Source organism: Neopsephotus bourkii, unplaced genomic scaffold (genome assembly GCF_033783945.1).
Source record: "Neopsephotus bourkii isolate Nb327-2 ecotype Australia unplaced genomic scaffold, CSIRO-AGI_Nbou_v1 NB_364, whole genome shotgun sequence".
NCBI lineage: Eukaryota > Metazoa > Chordata > Aves > Psittaciformes > Psittacidae > Neopsephotus > Neopsephotus bourkii.
The window spans coordinates 49,785-63,964 of record NW_026900870.1 but is presented as its reverse complement, the minus strand read 5'-3'; the positions used below and the strand labels follow the sequence as shown (position 1 = coordinate 63,964).

Below are 14,180 nucleotides of genomic sequence, written 5' to 3'. Positions count from 1 at the left end.
GTATTTATGGGTGCTGCTGAAGCAGGCAGGCAGCTGTAGCTGTGCAAAGCAGGGTGAGTGACATCGGAGTTATTTGATAAGAGCTCAGTTAGATAAGAAGCTGCCCTCCAGTTCGGCTCCCAGTGCTCCACCGGCGGAACGGCCAGGATGGATGCCAGAGCCAAGGAGTGAAAAAAAAAACAACAAACCAAACAAACAACAAAAAACCCTCACAAAACCAAAACCAAAACCAAACAAACAAACAAAGGCAGTTTGTAGAGACACCACAGACAAAGCATAAAGAGCAGCTGCAACACAGTGGGCGCATTGTATGAGCCTTGCTTAGCATGTTTAAAGTAACCTGGGGGTGAATCTAAGACTTGGAGGAACAGATCGGTTGAAACAAGAACTGATAACTGGAAAAGCGAGAGGGTAGTGCAACCACAAGCTGTATGAGCCGTCACCTAAGCAGCGTCAGGGTGGCAGATAAAAAAAAAAGGGGGGGGGCAATGATGTGGCAAACTCCTCATTTAACCTATCTGCTTCTCAAGAACTGATAACCTGGAGGAGGGGGCATATTTGTGTCCTCCTGCCTACAGGTCTATGGCAACTGCCTGCAAAGTTTGTCAAGCCTTGCCATGAGCTGGACAGACGAATGGAGGAACCTGATGCCTCAGATACAGGAGCAGAACATGAATACCCCACGCAGAATGAGATAGAGGAAGAGAAAAACTAATGATTGCTAAACATCATTTGGGGGCATCTGAAAAGTAACAGCTTGAATATGTGTGCTTGTAAAGCAGCTATTATTAGAGGCTTTGATTTTGTGTATAAAACCACCTGTATTTACTAGCCAGTTGCTGATAAGAAACTACACCTTGTATTGTATGGATTTGTCACTTGTAAAAGAGATGTTATAGTATGCAAATTTGTAGTAGCTGTTAGAAAATGCTAAGGCAAAAGCTAGAAATATTCTAATACAATGGTAGTGTTATAAAGCAGGTAATGGAACAAATTAAGAGGGTGAGAGAGCACCACTGGTAGGAAATTTCATTGGCTAGTTTCTCTGCTAATACAAATTTGTGTGTGCCTTGCCATAGTAACAACTTGTTATTGGATGAAGCAGGTGAAACTCTGCATTGAGAACAAGGTGCAAGGACTGAGGCTGACCAAATGCCTGCTAACACAATCAAGGGCAAGACTGGGTTGGCCTCTGTGTTTGCCACCAAGAACCTTTAGCTCCGCTGCTGGCTGCAACCCAGCAGGCATGGAGTGGTGGGGACACATGCCATACCAGACCTTGATGTGAGGATGGCCTCCCCTGTTATCAGAGAGCTATGCAGGAGAAAAAGGGACAAGCCCAGCAGCCTGTAGTTGGCATATGTTGAAAATATGATCTAGCCCAAATCCCCTGCTTAAGTAGTGTCATCTAAAATATATATAAAACAAAAAGGGGGAGATGTGGAGACCGTGTTCTCACAGGAGAATGGATAATTGGTACATAAACTCTGAATAATCCTGAAAGATACAGAAAGGCCATGAGAGGCCCAAGGAAGCTTAAGCAAGCAAGATAAGAAGCAGCTGGAATTCACTGAGTTAATGAGAACTGTGGACTGTTGCCAAGCTTTAAATGTCAAGTTCTCACACCTGTGCTTAACCAATTATATGTTAGTCACTAAGGATCTTCAAGACATGTATCCAATCATAATATGCCAAATCACTGTGTTTGTAAGCAATAGTATATAAGGAGTTAAATCTTTGTAATAAATTGGCATTTGCTGATCACATTGATCGTTCCTGCGTTGTCCGTGACTCCTGAGTCGATACTGCCCAGGACATTGTCTTTTGTATATCTCCAAGCTGGAAGACTCCACAACTTACCTGGGCAGCCTCTGCTAATGCTGTCACCTGCATGGTAAAAAAGTGTTTCCTGAGGTTCAGAGGAAACCTCCTGTGTGGTATTTATACCTATTGGTAAAATCAAGCCCTCTCCTCTGGGCTGAACAGTCCCGGCTCTCAGCCTTTCCTCACAGGAGATACTCCAATCCCTTCAGCCCTCTTAGTGGCCCTTTGCTGGACTCTGCCGTGTTTGTGCCTCTCTTGCACTGGGGAGAGCAGATCTGCATGCAGCACTCCAGGTGTAGCCTCACCACTGCTGAATAAAGGGGAAAGTAGATCCAGACAGTACTAGAGAACTGACCTACCCTTATTGTTTACCATTCAATCAACTCTCACTTGCAAACCTGAAATGCTGTTTAAATGAAAATGAACTTGTGAGTAAACCAGCAAACTTGTCTGATGTTTGCTTGCCTTGGTCAGCCTTTCTGTTAGTGATTATATGGGCTATCTTAGAAGAGGAACTCATTCCTCTTCATTTTTCCATGGATGCTACTGCAACTAAGCACATAATGATAGCCTTAAGAGAAAGGGTGTGCACAGCCATTTCCAAGGAGATGACATCCTCTTTTGATTTTTTATTTTTTTTTTAATGGGTACAAACTCAAGGAATTTACTCCTGGAGGAGGTGTGGACTACCGAAGTCCTGAGCTCCATAGTTCACACTTTTTAGTGAGGTAGGCTTTCACCTACAGCAGAACTGCAGCAGCCCAAGCCCATCAATGAGGCAAGGGTGCAAGAACAGAACAAAGCACAAAAAGGTAAAGAAGGGGACTAAATAAACATGAGCATTAATTTATTTTCCTTCTATTCACAGGCTGTGACTTGGCCCCCAGAGCAGAGACATACCCTCAGAATCTGCTCCCACCAAGGCTACTTTGGCAGGCACCTCTCAGCTCTGTTCTCCTCCTATGTTCAGGAGAAAACCAGAACTGTCAGGGAGTCAGCCAGGGACATGCAGCAGCCTCCTGAATGGAAAAGCCTGCCAATGCACATGTGGCAGATGCAACAGAAGTGGCACAGTCCTTGGCTGTAGCTTAATGCAGTGAACTGTTGCTCTGCTCCTCAAAGTTCATTTTGCCCAGCATCTGGCTCTCCAGCTCCACACTGCTCACTGGTAGCCGGAAAAAGTTCATTTCAGCTGCCAAAGCAGCCATGGCAGAGGGATCTTGGCCAAACTGTGCCTGGAGCATCATGTCCATTTTCTCCAGGCATTGTTTGAGCTTTTTGGCCTCATGCTCCCGGATGAGCCGGGCCTGTCACTTCTCTGGGGTCTCATTGGCACGTTTCAGTCTCATGGCTTCCCGGTCTCTCTGTAGCCACTGTGCCCGCTGCTCATCCATCTCCTGCATGCGCTGCAGGCGCTTGGCTTTCTGATTCCACATATGTCTTGCTTCCCATTCTTCAGGTGTCTCATTGTCCCGTCGGCTCTTCTTGGCCATGCGCTCACGCTCCAGCTGCTGCTGCAGTGCTTTCAGAGGCTCGTTCTGCCGTCGGAGTGCCCACTTCCGCATGCCAGGTGCCTGTGCCTCCAGCAACTTGCGGTAAGCCACACGGTTGTTGCACACCAAGAGAATGGCTGCAGGGTACACAGGGAGGTGAAAGGCAATGTCTTTCCCCTCAGCACTGGAGGGGCCCTGGCTCTGTGGTGCAGGCAGCCAATCTGTGCTCAGCACCTCTGGCAGCTTCACACTAGAAAGTGGAAAAAGCAGAATCAAGACTTGGTGCTGACAGGAGCATCCCTACCTCAGACTGCCCGGGGGGGCTGCAATAAACAGTGCCCCTACTAGATCCCATGACAGAGGCCTCTGCTAAACCATTCCTGCCCACAGACACATCTGAGTATCTAAAATGAAGCAATGTCATATCTGGGGGTCGGAAGCAGGTTAGCCTGGAACAGTATCTGGGTTGGAAGAGTGTAAGAGCAGGCATTAGCTAGCAAAGTTGCTCCTTCCCATCATCTCCAGATTTCTCCTTTCAGTCCTATTCCACTGGTAAGTGGATAATCTTCCACCAGGTAGGACAAAGAACATTTTGGTTTCTGCCTGTAGTCCCGCTCTGGAAATGATAAACCCACCTGGGCAGTACAGATCTACTCCAATGGATTGATGGGAAAAGGAAACAGTTGTTCTCCAGTGACTGGAGTCCCCAGTGCTTTCTGCACACTTCTAGTTCTTCACAGAGCAAAGGAACACCCTTTTAGCAGCACAGCCCAGGGAGGTCTTAGCAGGTGATGCAGAGCTGCAGGCAGGAAGGGACTGAGGGAATCTCACTCACTGGGGGTGTTCACAACTCTCCTACAGGCCTTAGTGGATCCAGAGCCATGACTTCTGTATCATTTAAGGCAACCCACCTAGTCTTTAATGTGGATACTCTAGCCCATTCACCAGCCAAGGTGACCCTGACCTGTTGAATGTGGCATGGCTGGTGAAGCATGCTCCACACACTGCGCAGTTGGACAGCTGGTCCTCTGAGTGGATCAGGAAATGTCACCCAAGGGATCCTGGTGAGCTGAGGGCTCTGCCACATACAGGACACATGAAGCTCTTAGCGCTAACCACAGCTGCAGTGTGCTGCAAAACAACAACGAGGTTGTTAGTTATGAACTGCCCAACTCATTGCCCAGCCTGAAACATGCTCAACAGATACAGCAAGCCATTCAGATCACCCTCTTGGAACTGGGAACTATCACTAAATCTGTCTGACAGCTCCTAGACCAAGATTAAGACACTTGGGGTGTCACAGGTCAAACAGCAAGGAGGAAACCTTTCTACATCTCCACTCTGGTGCAAGAGAAACAATTAAGGCCAAAATACTTGGATCATAAGACCCTTGTTTTCAGAAATGCATCTGAGGAGCTGCTGTTGCTGGACAAAGCATGAATGGACTAAGAGTAGGAAGGATGCTGGTGAGGAAGCACTTAGATGGAGGCAGTCAGCTGGTGCAGGTAAGCGGCCAGTTCAGTTCTGCTTCATTCCTCCTTTTACAGACTGATGTGCTGTGAAGACAGCACTGACAACAAAACCTGTGAAATTCTAGTACAGATTTCCTGCAATACTGGAATCGTTTCAGAGGAAGAACAGCTGTTTTCATGGGTAAGAACTGTGATAAAGGTACAAAATAAAAAACTGAGTGATTAGGAGGAAGGTTTCTTATCTCACTGAATAATGTAAAAACTGCTTCCGTGTTTAATCTGAAGGACCTGCCTGGTCCTAGCCTGCAACTACTTGCAGAGACTGCCTTGGGCTAGAGTTGTGCTTTTGGGATCTGCAGACTGGTGCCTTGCTGATTCTTTCCCCAAGACACCCTCTGGACCCAGTTTAGCTCAGTTCTATGACTGCAAAAACCAGAACAAAGCCATCCTGTGCTTTGGGTTGTTGCTGAATTTAGGGCCTAAGGCAGGAGATATCCCACAGTTTGGAACCATCCCCTACCTGGTATACATGAATGATGAGCTGCTCTCTGCTTCCACACTCCAGCTGGCAGAGGGAGCACTGTGACAGTTCCAGCATAGGGTCAGCATTCAAACTCTTGGGCACCTACAGGGAGGAAAAGCCACTCTGGTGTAAAGCACACACTCCACTCTCCCTTAGTATCTAGTCAATACTGCTAGGCAGGCCTTGGCCAGATCAAGGGCTGTGTGCCCAGTCCTACTGGGGCTGGCTCATGTTCTTGCAGACTAAAAATTCCTTTATGCAGCCTCTGAGCAAAACTCTTGCTGTCTCCAGAACAGGCAGAGGCCTCATGGCCTCCAAGTGCATCCAGGCTCTTCCAGCACAGTGGTAGGCAAGGACTGCTCTGTAGCAGAAGGGAAGGGGAAGTCAAAGAAAGGCACCAGGACTGAAAGAAGAAGGCACACTGCACAATCATCTTGGACAGCCAGGAGAACCATAGTTCGTGCAGGCTATTTCCTGCTCCTAGCAACCCAAGAGCTCTTCATACCCTTTCCTCCTGTCAGGAGGTGTTTAGAGAAGGTGGGAGGGAGAAAAAGACAAGAAATAACAATGGGGAGAGAAGGTGTTTAGATAGTACCCTTCTCTCTCCCTGAGAGGCCAAAGTGAGTGCAGCACCAGTACACACTTGCCTCATTTCCTCTCATCAGTGGGGCTCCAGCTACAGGTTGTTCAGCATTCTCTAATTCTTTCTTCACTTTCACCTTTGAGCCATCCTCCTCAGATGTATGGGAAGAAATTGCATCCCGGGTGATTTTCTCATCATCACTGCCACCTAGAACATGCAGAACAGTAATTCCAAGTGTCAGGACCCTGAGAACACTCCCAAGCCTTAGCTGTTCTGACCAGCATCACCCAGAGCCTCTACTCACCCCCTCAGACCAGGGGCTCCATTTAAACTCAGGCTGACACACTTCAGTCCCTGAAATGCTCTGTAGAGTCCCTGGACCTGGCCTGTTAGCCTGCCTTGCTTGACAGTCACTTGGACTGTCAGCTGGACCTCCTTCTATTACCACCCTGCTCTGCTAAACTGGGACTGCATTCTGGTGGTGAGGTCATTACCCAGTCTGGGGGGTGGTGGTTCTAGGCTCTAGGATTGCATTTCCTTAGGGAGCAGCCCTGCTTTTGCTGTTTGTTGACAATCCTGCATGGGAGCCAAGGGCTAACTCAGAGGAGACAGGTAAGACAGCCCTCAGAGGATCACTACAAGCTGCACAGCACCTAGCCCCATGTCACAGTCTCCGCAGTCTGCTACCTTGCCATTATTGGAAGGGGCAGAACTCACTGCTGCTGGAGTCAGGGTCTTGCAGCAGATGAATTGCTGGCCCCTGGTCCCCAAGAGCTCCAGGAAAGTTGTTTTTCATTATGGTTTGGCAGGTTTGCTCCTCCAGCCCTGCAAATACTTGCTCCCCTGGCAGCCACAAGGACAGAGTCAGACTGATGTCGCTGCATTGCTTTCACCACCAATGCTTGCCAAAAACAGAATAATCATGGGGCTGCTCACCTGCACTGTGCAGAACCTCTGAAGTCACCTCTCAGAAATCATTTAAGCAACTTCTCTGCTTGCCTGCCCTATGGAACACCAGCCTCTTGTACCTGGCTGAGGTGAGTCCAGCCCCTGTGTGTAGAAGTCTCGCTAGTAGAAATGTCCAGCATTGGGCTGCTTTCTGCATATACTTTATATGCTACTCCAGCCACAAAAAAAAACAACTGTGAGATCCCATCTATCTGCTGTATGTAGCCAGGTGACTTTCTCTGCTACCAGGCTATCTGCCAATAGAGCTATAGTACAGCTCTGGGTGGGAGGGAAAGCCACTGAGGGATGATGACAGCATACCAGATCAGGCACAGCGCTATATGGCTCCTGGAAATCATTAAGTCCTATTCCTTGCTATAAAACAACTTAGACAAAACCAGTATCTCCCTGAGTGCCTGGCACCTCACCTGCCTTCCATAGTGCTACCAAAACCAGGGCTTGTCTTTGGCATGCTCTATCACCACCATCTGTCCCAGGAGGACTGAGGACACGCTGCCCTCCTGTGGAGAGTGTTCTCACAGGAGAATGGATAATTGGTACATAAACTGAATAATCCTGAAAGATACAGCAAGGCTGTGAGAGGCCCGAGGAAGCTTAAGCAAGCAAGCTAAGAAGCTGGAATTCACCGAGTTAATGAGAACTGTGGACTTTCGAGGTCAAGTTCTCACACCTGTGCTTAACCAATCATGTGTTAGTCACTAAGGGTCTTCAGGACATGTATCCAATCATAATATGCCAAATCACTGTAAGTGCATGTAAGAAATGGTATATAAGGAGTTAAAGCTTTGTAATAAATTGGCATTCACTGATCACATTGATCGTTCCTGGGTTGTCTGTGACTCCTGTGTCGACAGCCCTCCAAGAAGGCATTTGTGCTCAGAGCTGGTGTTCTGCTTACATGATGGATAACTTACTTCACTACCTTGTCTTGCCCAGGAATGGCTCTGGCTAAAATAAATCTCAGTGACATTTCAATGCTCAAAACAGAAAACTAAGGGAATGAACCCAGAAAGCTGAGATACTGGATTAGGACAGCTTACAGTCTGTTGAAAAACACTGATCACTACTACCTCAACTCAATAGGAGATGGCAAATGAATTGAAAGAAGCAACTATTTGTGCCTCTCTGAAAGAAAACTTCTTACAGCAATCTGTTCAAGGAGAACTTTTGGTTCCAAAGAATAACAATTAAAGGCAACCATTAATTTTCATATTTAATCAAACAAATGTTTTTGTTCCAGGTTTTACCTCTCAGTGGATGAGCTGGGAGTACTTGGGGCAAGGTGCTGAAATTCCCAGTGGGGCAGCTTTGGGGTTAAATCTATCAACCGATGCATAAGTTCTCAAAAACCATTCAAAGCATAAACGCAAAAATGATAAGGAAGACAGTGCATTTTTCACATAAAACCAAAGCAAAAACATAACTTTCAGAATAAAATTGTGCCTTTTAGTACAGGGCCACAACTGGCAACAGCATAACCTGGGAACTGAATTCTTGAGCCAGGGAGAGAGCACCAGTCCTGTTACAAGGACAGATACATTCCCATATGCTAAGTTGTTTCAGCCAGCTTTGCCCCATGTTCATACGCTGCCTTCTGGTGCTTACCTTGCAATTTCCAGCAGTGCTTTAAAAAGCAGTAATTTAAGGGAGATTTCAAAGACCTACAGAAGTTTCATGGAGACCGTGGGAGAAGAGTTTTAGTTCCCAACATTCTCATGGAGGTTTCCAAAAGCATTTGAAAGCATTTATCATTCTGTTTCAGAAATGCAAGAAAGGTTTCTGTGGAGATAAGAACACAATCCACACAGGCTGGAGAGAGATGATGAGGAGCACCCAGAGACTATTTGTCACCAAAAGCAGCAGGTACTATCATGATTGCTGTGACACATGTACTCCCATCAGAAGCCACTCCAGCACTGAATGGTTTTCATAGCCTGGAGCGCTGCTTTTAGTTCTGGACCACAACCTCACATTGGTGGGACCAAAATACAGACTGCATGAACAGCAGACACTACAGAATTAGTGCTTCTCCAAGAAGCAGATATGCACCAACCACCAGGATAAAAGTTAATAAGCAGACTAAAAAAGCATTGCAAGACAAAGGAAAGTATGATGAAACCTGCCCAATACAGGACAGATGTAAATCTATGGTGGGAGATATGCTACCTGTGACAATTACAAAACAGGATTCCCAAACACCACTACAAGTCCTAGTGGAAGTAGTTAAGTACTTGTTTTCTTCCCCTTTTCCCCTTCCAGGTGGCTTATGTTTCCACTGAGCAGCAGCCTAGAGCCTAATAGCAGCATGTTCCTGCTCAGATATGCAGACAGTCTGCAAGATTTTAAATACTGTAATCTTTATAAGGTGGCTGAGGAAACTCCTCCTGTCAGTAACCCTAGCATCAATCACAACTGAGAGTGATCATGTCTGCTAGTGGCCTTTCTATACAACATACCCAAAGCCAAGTTAGAATTGATTCATCACAGTACAGAGAACTACCAGCTCACAGCCAGAAATGCAAACTGCTAACCAAACCAGTGCTGTTAGCAGATGACATCTTGTGCATTCTCCACTAGCCTGTATCTAAAAAAGCATCACGTGATTGGGAAAAAATAAACTTTTAAAAATGCCATCTTTAGCTTATACAGAATTTATCATGTATGAAACTAATATTGTTTCCAAAAAAAATAAGGAAGACTGTCCCTTTCACCTACTGATGGACTAAGTCCTACTTTGATGAAGCTTTAGCACTTTAATGTTTGATAGGCTACACTTGTTTCTGCACACACGTGCTCACACAGACACAACCCCACCCCACTTTGAATACACTTCCATTCATTTGGAAAGGGAGTAAGGCAGGTGACAGCTGTAGGATCACTTCTATCAGTAAAGGATATTATGTTGAATAGTGAATTCACAGGCTCTTCTCCAGAAGTTTCTTTATTAAACACAAAAAGGGCTGCAGGCTGACCACAACACCAAAACAGGCATACTACAAAAGCAAACAAACAAAAAAAAACAACCCACACAACCCAACAACGCCCACCAAATACCCCCAAAAAACACCAAAACAAAAAATACCAAAACAAACCAAAATAAAACCACACCAAAACAAGTCACTGTATTTGTTTTACAAACAGATAGAGACATAGGACAATGAAAGATCATACATATGCCTCTGCTTTGCATTCCAGTTCTCCTCTCCATACTCCTGTAAATGAGTGGGATGCCAGGTGAGCAGCTGTGGGGGTAGGGGTCAACCCCATGGAACTGTGCAACAGGGGCAGTTATGACTGCTAGGATCTGCCACAGTATCAACTTGGTAGCCAGAAATATTTTTCCTCAGCCTTTCCCTTCTTGAACTATATGAATGCAGGCAAACAACCCCCACCCCAAAACTCACACACACACAAAAAAACAACCAAAAAACACCCACCCCAAAATACAACCAAAAACCAAACAAAAAAAAAAAAAAAAAGAAACTGCATCATTCCCCATTCCCCTCTCTTCCTTCCTAAACAGAAATGACTCTCAGATGAGCCACTTTATTCCCTCCTTGTACATCAATTTAAAGTCCCCATTCATGTAGGTCTTCTGTGTTCCTTTCCTGGACCTGAAATTTGTAAGTCTTTACACCACTGTGGATCTAATCCACCTTCCCCATCACTATTCTGGGTTGTCCACACTGCTGTAGTGGTTACTGAAATGAAAAACAACACAATTGAGTTAACAACAACAGCCCACAGAGCCCTTTGAGAACTAAGGATTTTGACACAATTAACATTTCTGCTTGGTTTTGAATCCTGGGTGCTATGTCTTGCAAGATACTTGCAAAGGGTACAAGCAATAGAAAGAAAAATAGCCCATGGGACAGCAGGGAGAGAAATAAAAGCACACACTAAAATCTGCAGCAAGTTTTTGGCAAGCAGAAGAGCAGCGATTAGCCCCTAACCGATGGGGCTTGAACAAAAGATTAGATGAACTGCTTAGAGAGATTTTATACTTTAGGACTCTGGAGGAAAATAAAGATCAAATTGACTCAATTAAGATATTTCTACAGTTTCCTGGGTTCAGCTGTATCTCCTTCTTCGTAGCTGGTGCAGTGCTGTGTTTTCAGCTTTAGCCTGAGAACAATGCTGATAACACATTGATGTTTTAGTTGTTGCTAAGTAATGTTTACCCCGATCAAGGACTTGTCTCTCATGCTCTGCCAGTGAAGAGGGGCACAAGAAGCTGGGAGGAAGCAGAGACAGGACACCTGACCCAAACTAGCCAAAGGGGTATTCCATACCACAGCACACCACACCCAGTATAGAAATGGGGGAGGGTGTTACCTGGAAGGCCCAGATCACTGCTTGGGTTGGGCTGGGTATTGGTTGGTGGGTGGTCACCTTGTTATTTCCCTTATCATTATTATTAGCATCCCTCCCAGAGTGGGGATGAAAGGGGGGGAGTGAGCAAGTGGCTGTGTGGTTCTGAGTTACCGGCTGGGCTTAAACCATGACACACAAGAACAATTAACTGCATTGTAGTTTTCAGTTCAACATGGAATGGGCAATGCGCTAAGTTTATTCCAGTATTACCATTTTCCCAGGTGTGTTTTTCATGCACCATGTGAGAAAACAAAATTAAATTATTAAGAACCAATTACGTGCTGCAGCCCTGCCAAAGGGGAAATTACTACAATTAGCACTGTAGAAGGACTGGCCACTATGCACAAAGAGACTTTTGTGATAATTTTTATCATTGTTTCTGTATTCTTTTGAATTTCCTTACACATCAACTTCCATTTAAAACTATTTTGTAACCACGTGACTTCCCAGCCAATCTGCATGCCAAACAGAACAATTCTGTGCTAAGTGAGGACAGCAAACCATGCTGTTGTGAGAACAAGATTAAATGGGGGCCATGCCAAACTTGGAAAATAACCCTGGAAAGAGGTAGCACCAAGCAAGCCAGGAGAGATCTGCAGCTGTTGTTTGCCCTAGTGAATCCACGAAAGAAGATAACATGGAGCAGTCATGCAAGAAAGTAGGCACCATCCTCCCACACATTTGTCCAGTTAGATATTTACGGTAGTAAGAGGGGCGGCATTCCGAGGAGGAGGCTCAATGTTAATAATTTCCAAATAGCTGCAGTGAGGGACAGCTTTCAGGCTAACCTTCAAACTAGGCTTGAAGACCAACTTATAGATTCTTCTCCTGAAGCGCTTTGGCAACATATTAAAAATAGCATCCTGCAGTCCTCTGTAGAATCCATTGGGTTCTCCTCAAAGAAAAAACAAAGACTGGTTTGACGATAGCAACCAGCAGGTCCAGGAATTGCTGACAAAAAAGAGATCTGCTCATCAATCACACCTCGCTCAGCCACTCTGCCATGTAAGAAAAACAGCCTTTCGTCTTGCATGCAGCAAACTCCAACAGAAACTTAGAGACATCCAGAACAAGTGGTGGGTCAACCTAGCAGAAAAGACTCAACTATGTGCAGATTTGGGTGACCACAGAGGATTCTATGAGGCTCTGAAGGCAGTGTATGGACCCACATTTCAGGTTCAAAGCCCCTTACTTAGTGCAGATGGCCAAACGCTTCTTACAGATAAAATCTCCATCCTGAATTGTTGGTCTGAACATTTTCAAACCCTCTTTAGTGCTAATCGTGTAGTCCAAGGCGAAGGAATCCAGCACATTCTGCAACATCCGGTGAAAAACGAATTGGATTTAGCCCCTACCATGGGAGAGACTCTTAAGGCCATACAGCAGGTGAAAACTGGCAAGGCAGCTGGGGTTGACGGAGTCCCACCTGAAATATGGAAGCATGGAGGCCAAGCACTTCATGCTAAATTTCATGAGCTAGTTGTGTGCTGTTGGGAACAAGGCAAAATACCGTCAGACTTTCGTGATGCAATCATCATCACTCTGTATAAGAAAAAAGGTGTCAAGTCAGACTGCTCAAGCTACCGTGGTATAACTCTGCTCTCCATTGCTGGAAAAATTCTTGCAAGAATACTATTAAACAGACTAGTACCTGCTATCACAGAAGAACTTCTACCTGAAAGTCAGTGTGGTTTTAGAGCTAATAGAAGTACCACAGACATGGTATTTGTTCTCAGACAACTGCAAGAAAAGTGTAGAGAACAGAATAAGGGGTTATATGTAACTTTCATTGACCTCACCAAAGCTTTTGACACTGTGAGCAGAAAAGGCCTGTGGCTGATCTTGGAACGATTAGGTTGTCCCCCCAAGTTCCTCAAAATGCTTATTCTGTTACATGAGGATCAGCAAGGCCAAGTCAGGGCCTTGCACTCTCTGAGCCTTTCCCAATAACCAATGGTGTGAAACAAGGTTGCGTTCTCGCACCGACCTTATTCACAATCTTCTTCAGCATGATGCTCCAAAGGGCTACAGCAGACCTCGACGAACAAGACGGCATTTATATTCGATATCTTACCGATGGTAGACTATTCAATCTAAGGCGACTGAAGGCCCACACTTAGACCCTAAACCATCTTGTCCGGGAACTGCTTTTTGCTGATGATGCCGCCCTTGTTGCCCACACAGAAGCAGCTCTGCAGCGTTTAACATCTTGCTTTGCGGAGGCGGCTGAGGTTTTTGGGCTGGAAGTCAGCTTGAAGAAGACAGTAGTCCTCTACCAACATGCACCGCAAGAAGATTATCGCCATCCCCACATTACCATTGGAGAGTCAGAGCTTAAGACAGTTCAGCAGTTCAGCTATCTGAGAAGCATAATTTCCTCGGATGCCACAATCGACAAAGAGATAGACTCTCTTTCTTGTAGCCTTTTATGAGGAAATAACACGGTGGATGGATGATGGTAGAGCGGTGGATGTGGTCTACCTTGACTTCAGCAAAGCGTTTGACACGGTCTCCCACAGCATCCTTGTGGCTAAATTGAGGAAGTGTGGTCTGGATGATCGGGTAGTGAGGTGGACTGTGAACTGGCTGAAGGAGAGAAGCCAGAGAGTTGTAGTCTATGGGGCAGAGTCTAGTTGGAGGCCTGTATCTAGTGGAGTGCCTCAAGGGTCGGTACTGGGACCAGTATTATTTAATATATTCATCAACGATTTAGATGAGGGAATTGAGTGTACTATCAGCAAGTTTGCTGATGACACTAAGCTGGGAGGGGTGGCCGACACGCCAGAAGGCTGTGCTGCCATCCAGAGGGACCTGGACAGGCTGGAGAGCTGGGCGGGGAATAACTTGATGAAATATAACAAGGGAAAGTGTAGAGTCCTGCATCTGGGCAGGAACAACCCCAGGTTCCAGTATAGGCTGGGGAACGACCTGTTAGAGAGCAG

The 14,180-nt window shown here is 45.8% G+C and overlaps 1 long non-coding RNA gene and 1 pseudogene across 1 annotated transcript; both read right to left on the bottom strand.

Annotated features, from left to right (window-relative positions):
* Positions 1–2,650: 2,650 nt before the first annotated feature.
* LOC133209781 (zinc finger protein 821-like) lies at positions 2,651–6,782 on the bottom strand (annotated as a pseudogene).
* Positions 6,783–9,774: 2,992 nt separating this feature from the next.
* Positions 9,775–10,193, bottom strand: LOC133209780 (uncharacterized). Its single transcript, XR_009724765.1, has 2 exons — positions 9,986–10,193; positions 9,775–9,857 (listed from the first exon to the last, which is right to left on the bottom strand). It is a non-coding gene; the product is annotated as an uncharacterized LOC133209780 (long non-coding RNA).
* Between the last annotated feature and the right edge of the window lie 3,987 nt (positions 10,194–14,180).